The following is an 8,476-nucleotide window of genomic DNA, read 5'->3' on the forward strand; positions in this document are numbered from 1 at the left end:
GGCATTGCTGTTTACCCACTGCTCCGCAAACTGCTTTTTTAAAAGCAATCCAATCTCCCTTATCCTCTAGTCACTTTTGTCACAGCTGTGGCATCGAGCCTGTCACATAGCGCTCAGATATTCATTGGGCCTCACACAATCCAAAAGTGTCCAGTGTCCAAAAGTGTGTGCAGAGATTCAAAATCTCCCTTATCCTCTAGTCACTTTTGTCACAGCTGTGCCATCGAGCCTGTCACATAGCGCTCAGATATCAGTGGGCCTCACACAATCCAAAAGTGTCCACTGTCCACAAGTGTGTGCAGAAATTCAAAATCTCCCTTATCCTCTAGTCACTTTTGTCACAGCTGTGCCATCGAGCCTGTCACATAGCGCTCAGATATCAGTGGGCCTCACACAATCCAAAAGTGTCCACTGTCCACAAGTGTGTGCAGAAATTCAAAATCTCCCTTATCCTCTAGTCACTTTTGTCACAGCAGTGCCATCGAGCCTGTCCCATAGCGCTCAGATATCAGTGGGCCTCACACAATCCAAAAGTGTCCACTGTCCACAAGTGTGTGCAGAAATTCAAAATCTCCCTTATCCTCTAGTCACTTTTGTCACAGCTGTGCCATCGAGCCTGTCACATAGCGCTCAGATATCAGTGGGCCTCACACAATCCAAAAGTGTCCACTGTCCACAAGTGTGTGCAGAAATTCAAAATCTCCCTTATCCTCTAGTCACTTTTGTCACAGCAGTGCCATCGAGCCTGTCACATAGCGCTGAGATATCAGTGGGCCTCACACAATCCAAAAGTGTCCAGTGTCCAAAAGTGTGTGCAGATATTCAAAATCTCCCTTATCCTCTAGTCACTTTTGTCACAGCAGTGCCATCGAGCCTGTCACATAGCGCTCAGATATCAGTGGGCCTCACACAATCCAAAAGTGTCCAGTGTCCAAAAGTGTGTGCAGATATTCAAAATCTCCCTTATCCTCTAGTCACTTTTGTCACAGCAGTGCCATCGAGCCTGTCACATAGTGCTCAGATATCAGTGGGCCTCACACAATCCAAAAGTGTCCACTGTCCACAAGTGTGTGCAGAAATTCAAAATCTCCCTTATCCTCTAGTCACTTTTGTCACAGCAGTGCCATCGAGCCTGTCACATAGCGCTGAGATATCAGTGGGCCTCACACAATCCAAAAGTGTCCAGTGTCCAAAAGTGTGTGCAGATATTCAAAATCTCCCTTATCCTCTAGTCACTTTTGTCACAGCAGTGCCATCGAGCCTGTCACATAGCGCTCAGATATCAGTGGGCCTCACACAATCCAAAAGTGTCCACTGTCCAAAAGTGTGTGCAGATATTCAAAATCTCCCTTATCCTCTCGTCACTTTGGTCACAGCTGAGCCATCGAGCCTGTCACATAGCGCTCAGATATCAGTGGGCCTCACACAATCCAAAAGTGTCCAGTGTCCAAAAGTGTGTGCAGAAATTCAAAATCTCCCCTGTCCTATAGACACCTTGTACCTTGTTTTACATTACTATATAGTTTGTTGGATTTTGTCTACATTTCTACCAAAAATGAGGAAGGCTGGTGGAAGAGGCCGTGGAATTGGGCGGGGGTTGGCAGCTGGTAATGATGGTGTTGGTGGTGGATCTGATGGTAGTGGCAAGAGCAAAATAGGACCGAATGCAGGAGGTGCTGACCCTGCGTCATCGTCTGGCTACATAAGGCCTCGAACGCTTAGTTTTCTAGGAGTTGGCAAACCGCTTTTAAAGCCAGAGCATCAGGAAAAAGTTTTGTCTTACATTGCTGACTCAGCCTCCAGCTCTATCGCCTCCTCTTCTTCAGTTGTAAAAAGTAAAAGCACTGAGTCGTCATTGGAGGCTCATGTTCATGAACCACACCTTTCCTTGTGTCCTTCACCCCAACCAAGATTGAAGGATGACGCAGGCCATACTACTGATTACTCCATGGAGCTGTTTTCACATACCATGCCTGGATTATCAAGTCAAATGGTGAATTACCCAGGCCAAGATGAATCTGACATGGAGTGCACTGATGCACAGCCGCTGATGGATGATTCTGCTGGTACATTCACTCAGAGCACTACATTGTCCTCGCAGTGTACAGAGCCAGATTCTGACCCTGATGAGACTCAGGTGCCCCTTCCCGCACACTATACCACCATACACGGTGACACAGAGGAAGGTGCACATGACATAGAAGAGGAGGTGATGGATGACCCAGTTGTTGACCCAGATTGGCATCCATTGGGGGAAGAGGGTGCTGCTTCCAATAGCTCAGATGAGGAGCATCCACAGCAGACATCGACATCGCAACAGCTGTTATCTGGCAGGCCCGGAGCACTCCAAAGACAGGTTCCAAACATCAAAAGAGTTGCTGGACAGCTTGTCCAGAGGGTCAAAAGATCACAGCGTGCTAGGCCGCAAAATGTCTGCCAAAGTAGGAAGAGTGCAGTGTGGCACTTTTTTGAACAAAATCCTCATGATCAGGCCAAGGTTATCTGTAAGAAGTGCGCAAAGACCTTTAGCCGAGGGAAAAATCTGAAAAATTTGAATACCAGTTGCATGCTTAGACATTTAACCAGCATGCACTTGCAAGCGTGGACACAACACCAAATCTCAAGTGCCACATGTGCAACTGATCACAACGAAGGTAGTCAGCAACGCTACATTGTTTCCCCCACTGTAAGCCCACCGGTTAGCACAGCAGCAAATGTTGAGGTGTCGTTGCAAGACCACAGCAGTCAGGGAATCCCACTGTTATATCAACGAAAGACTGATTCTAGGCCATCAGAAAGAACACCAACTCCATCACCATCATCAACCCTCTCTCAGTCCACCCTGTCCACCGCTACTTCCACCATATGCAGCTCTCAAGTCCAGCTCACCCTCCCAGACACTATGAGTAGGTCAAGAAAGTACTCAGTCTCTCATCCGCGTACACTGGGTTTGAACGCCCACATTGCCAAACTAATCTCGTTTAAGATAATGCCCTTTCGGTTGGTGGAAAGCACAGCTTTCCGTGAACTCATGGCCTATGCAGTACCACGCTATGACCTACCCAGTCGCCACTTCTTCTCTCGCAAAGCCATCCCAGCCCTCCACCATCATGTGAAAGACCGCATTGTCCATGCACTCAAGCAGTCAGTGAGCGGAAAGGTGCACCTCACAACTGATGCATGGTCCAGTCGGCATGGCCAGGGCCGTTACGTGTCCATCACTGCGCACTGGGTTAATGTGGTGGATGCAGGGTCCACAGGGGACAGCGGTGGTGGGACAGTGCTGCCTAGCCCACGGTATAGTAAACAGTTGGCTGTAGGCGTTCGACCCTCCTCCTCCTCCTCCTCCAGAAGCGAAAGCTCGTCCACAGAGTGCAGTCGTACGAGCACTCCATCTGCAGCTGCCACTGTTGCACACGATTTGTCCCCCTATCGAGCAGCTAGTGGAAAGCATCAGCAGGCTGTGTTGCAGATGATGTGTTTAGGCGACAGACACACCGCCGAGGTGCTGGCCGAGTACTTGAAGCGACAAACTGAGTCATGGCTGGGCAGTGTACATCTTGTGGCAGGCAAGGTAGTTAGTGATAACGGACGTAATTTTGTGGCAGCCATAGCCCTTTCAAAACTCAGCCACATACCTTGCTTGGCTCACACCTTGAACCTGGTGGTGCAGTGCTTCCTCAAAAATTATCCGGAGTTAACAGCCCTGCTCCAGAAGGTGCGAAGACTGTGCACGCACATCCGCCGGTCGCCTGTACACTCCGTTCGTATGCAGAAGCTGCAGCGATTGCTCCACCTTCCCAACCACCGCCTCATTATCGACATTGCAACAAGGTGGAACTCCACCCTGCACATGGTGGAGCGGCTGTGCGAGCAGAGGCAGGCCATAATGCATTTGTGGGAGGATACACGGTCAGGCACTTTGAGAGCAGACATGGAGTTGACAGGTGTGCAGTGGTCGAAGCTGAAAGACCTCTGTAAAGTCCTTCAGTGTTTTGAGGAATGCACACGGCTGGTAAGCGCAGACGACGCCATCCTAAGCATGAGCATCCCACTTATGCGTCTGCTCATGCAAACTTTGACGCACCTTAAGGAGCAGGCGTCTGCAGCCAATGTTGATGAGGAGGAAGAGGAGGAGGGAATCCTTGATGACATTCAGCCATTGTCTGCTCAGGGACCTCTCCTGGACGAGGTGGAGGAAGAAGAGGAGGAGGATGATGATGATGGGGATGATTACTTAGGGGAGGAGGATGCATCTCGTAGGGCAAGTGAAAATGTTGGCGTGGCAAGGTCTGGTACAGGGTTTGTGCATGACTGGAGGGATGTGGATTTGCCAGAAAGTGCTCCACCCAGCACTCGCAGTGCATCATTGACACCGGGAACATTGGCCCACATGTCAGATTATGCCTTGCGGATCCTAAAAAGGGACCCCCGCATTGCCAAAATGATGAACGATGACGACTACTGGTTGGCCAGCATCCTGGATCCACGCTATAAAGGCAAATTACAAAACATCATGCCACAGGAGAACCTTGACCTAATATTGGCTAATAAACAAGCAACTCTGGTAAATCGGTTGCTTGAGGCATTCCCAGCACACAGCAGCGGTGATGATTCTCACATGAGCCGTACGGGCCGGGGGCAGCTTGGCAGAGGTGTTCGTGGTGCACACAGCAGAAGTGGCGTTGGAGACAAGGGTTTCATGACAATGTTGTGGACTGATTTTTCAAATACCGCTCACACAACTGGTAATACTGCATCGATGGAAAGTGACAGGAGACAGCAGTTGTCAACTATGGTTACAAACTACTTTTCCTCCCATATCGATGTTCTCCCACACAGGTCATTCCCCTTTGACTATTGGGCCGCTAAACTGGACACCTGGCCTGAATTGGCCCAATATGCCTTACAGGAGCTCGCTTGCCCAGCTGCAAGTGTGCTATCGGAAAGAGTCTTCAGTGCAGCTGGATCAATCCTGACAGAAAAAAGGACCCGTCTGTCAACCCAAAATGTGGATGATCTAACCTTCATTAAAATGAACCACGCATGGGTTTCCAAGGATTTTGTCCCACCTTCCCCTGATGACACATAGGGTGACAGAAAAATGACTTGCTTTGGTCCACCTCTTCCTGGTACTTCACCTATTTCGCCTTTTGCATCAGCTGAATGTCCAACATCAACATATGCCACTTTCTAAAACTCCCTAACTGTGCTGCCTCCCCCCCCATGGCCGGGGTCACCACCTACCGCACGACACCGTGCGAGTGCCGTTGCCCTGGACAGGTGGGTAGGCCGACTCTTGGGCGCGGGCACTGGCACAGGGTCCCTCATAGTGCAATCAAGTGTCTCTGACGGTGGTGGTGCACACCCGCCGTCAGACACACCGCTGTACTATGAGGGGCCCAGTGCCAGTACCGACGCCCACGAGTGGGCCCCCCTTGCTTGGGCAGGGCCCCAGCATTTGCAATCTTTACCTCTCCCTGCTCCTCCGCTGTGTAATCTGGGCCATCAAATCCATACTGTGCCTGACACCGTCTGAGCCTGCCTCTAGAGACATATATTTTGAATGTGTACGCTATCCATACATGTTATCCAGGGATACGGTACCCTTTCTAACCTTTGTGCAATCACATGCAATCCATACTGGGCCTAACACCGTCTGAGCCTGCCTCATGCTGTATAGACATATATTTTGAATGTGTACGCTATCCATACATGTTATCCGGTGATACGGTACCCTTTCTAACCTTTGTGCAATCACGTGCAATCCATACTGGGCCTAACACCGTCTGAGCCTGCCTCATGCTGTATAGACATATATTTTGAATGTGTACGCTATCCATACATGTTATCCAGGGATACGGTACCCTTTCTAACCTTTGTGCAATCACGTGCAATTCATACTGGGCCTAACACCGTCTGAGCCTGCCTCATGCTGTATAGACATATATTTTGAATGTGTACGCTATCCATACATGTTATCCGGTGATACGGTACCCTTTCTAACCTTTGTGCAATCACGTGCAATCCATACTGGGCCTAACACCGTCTGAGCCTGCCTCATGCTGTATAGACATATATTTTGAATGTGTACGCTATCCATACATGTTATCCAGGGATACGGTACCCTTTCTAACCTTTGTGCAATCACGTGCAATCCATACTGGGCCTAACACCGTCTGAGCCTGCCTCATGCTGTATAGACATATATTTTGAATGTGTACGCTATCCATACATGTTATCCGGGGATACGGTACCCTTTCTAACCTTTGTGCAATCACGTGCAATCCATACTGGGCCTAACACCGTCTGAGCCTGCCTCCTGAGACATATATTTTGAATGTGTACGCTATCCATACATGTTATCTGGGGATACGGTACCCTTTCTCACCTTTGTGCAATCACGTGTAATCCATACTGGGCGTGAGAACGGCTGACGAGCTGTTAAGCAAGCTACAGCACCTGTCCAGACAAGTACAGGGATTCCCTAGCGAGGAGACTTATTTGATTGTTTTCAATGTTGGGACAGCAATTTTTGGGGAGCACTATACTCTGGAGAATGATAGATGGGGCCCACCATACACTGGAACATTCCAAAGGTGGACATCAGACACTGGAGCAGCATTTACAGGGCCCATTATACACTAGAGCATTAGAAATGGGGCCCATTATGTTTGGAGCATTATTTGGGCCCATAAGACAGTGGAGCTTCATCCATGGGGACCAACATATACTGTAGCATTATGTGGAGCTCATCATATACTGTTTCAAACATTATATGGGACCAATGATTCTGTATGGAGAAATAGATGGGCCTCGTCATGAGATGTAAAAAGTGAGGTATTTTTCATTGGACTATACTGCTATTTCTCTGCCGTATCGGAGCATGATGAGTTGTGGTATGTGTTAAAGGGGCGCTCTTTCGCCCAGGGCACATGAAAACCTGGAGCCAGCCCTCCCCCCCCACAGTTTGTAGCCAAATAACCCCCATTTTTCAGTGCGTAACTTGTTTTATGAAGTTAATTAAGGTTGACAAGCTTAAGAAAGAAGAATTGATGCTTTTGGCATTCAAATGGGCACTGTAGGTGTGTTTCCTGTCCTCCTCTCACTGCCGACTTTTATTCCCCATTGACTTACATTGGGTTTCGTGTTTCGGGACGACCCCGACTTTTCCCTATAATCGGACGATCTTGCTCGACCCGACTTTTGGAAAAGTCGGGTTTCACGAAACGAAACGCGACCCTAAAAAACCAAAAGTCGCTCAACTCTAGTGGGAGTAGTCGGTCCAGGAAGTCGCAGCTGGTTTTAATCCTGGCGAGTCAGCGGAAGGGTGAGACTGTCATGATCCAGGCCGGGTTTTGTCTTATAATAATAATAAATTTTATTTTTATAGCGCCGACATATTCCACAGCACTTTACATTTCAGAGGGGATTTGTACAGACAATAGACATTACAGCATAACAATAATCACATACAGTAGATTATAACAAATACCAAGAGGAGTGAGGGCCCTGCTCGCAAGCTTACAGTCTATGAGGAAAGAGGTAGACACGAAAGGTGGGTGGTAACAGTTGCCCTGATTGTACGGACCAGCCATAATGTTAAGTGTGTAACAGTACAGACACAGAGGGCTAATGGATGCATAAAGCATGTGGGAACATGATGCTGGGAACCTGGTTATGGTAAAATTTTTGGCTCTGCCACACAGGGATAGGTTAGGTTAATGTGTTGAGGCGATAGGCCAGTCTGAATAAATGCGTTTTCAGGACACGCTTAAAATTGTGGGGACTGGGGACTAATCGTATTGACCTGGGAAGTGCATTCCAAAGAATTGGCGCGGCACGTGTAAAGTCTTGGAGACGGGAGTGGGAGGTTCTGACTATTGAGGATACTAACCTCAGGTCATCAGCAGAACGGAGGGCGCGGGTAGGGTGGTATACTGAAACAAGGGAGGAGATGTAGGGTGGTGCTGAGCCATGGAGGGCTTTGTGGGTGAGGGTAATAAGTTTATACTGAATTCTGGAGTGGATGGGTAGCCAGTGTAATGACTGGCACAAGGTAGAGGCATCGGTGTAACGATTGGTGAGGAATATGATCCTGGCTGCAGCATTCAAGACAGATTGGAGAGGGGAGAGTTTTGTAAGAGGGAGACCCTCTTCTCTCTCCTTTCCCGGTCTGGCCATGTCAGGGGTTAATTTTCCTTGCCTTGCTCCTGTATCTGGTCTGCTATATCTCTGTGCTGCTACCTGTGTGCAGTGCCAGTTATATTGCTTACCTTCGGCGTGTTTAGCTAGCTCTGGTGAGCTTCCTGATCTGTCCTGTTACATTCTTCTGACGCTACCCGTGTCTGTGGACCTTCTTCCTACTCTCCCTGTGGACCCTGCTCCTTATCTCCCTGTGTGTTTTGACTCACTGGTATTTGACTTTAGCTTGTCCCTGACCTGATCCTGTCTCAACCATCTGTAAGCTCAGCTA

Source organism: Dendrobates tinctorius, unplaced genomic scaffold (assembly GCF_039654945.1).
Source record: "Dendrobates tinctorius isolate UK_male_01 unplaced genomic scaffold, ASM3965494v1 ptg000005l, whole genome shotgun sequence".
In the NCBI taxonomy this organism is placed as follows: Eukaryota; Metazoa; Chordata; class Amphibia; order Anura; family Dendrobatidae; genus Dendrobates; species Dendrobates tinctorius.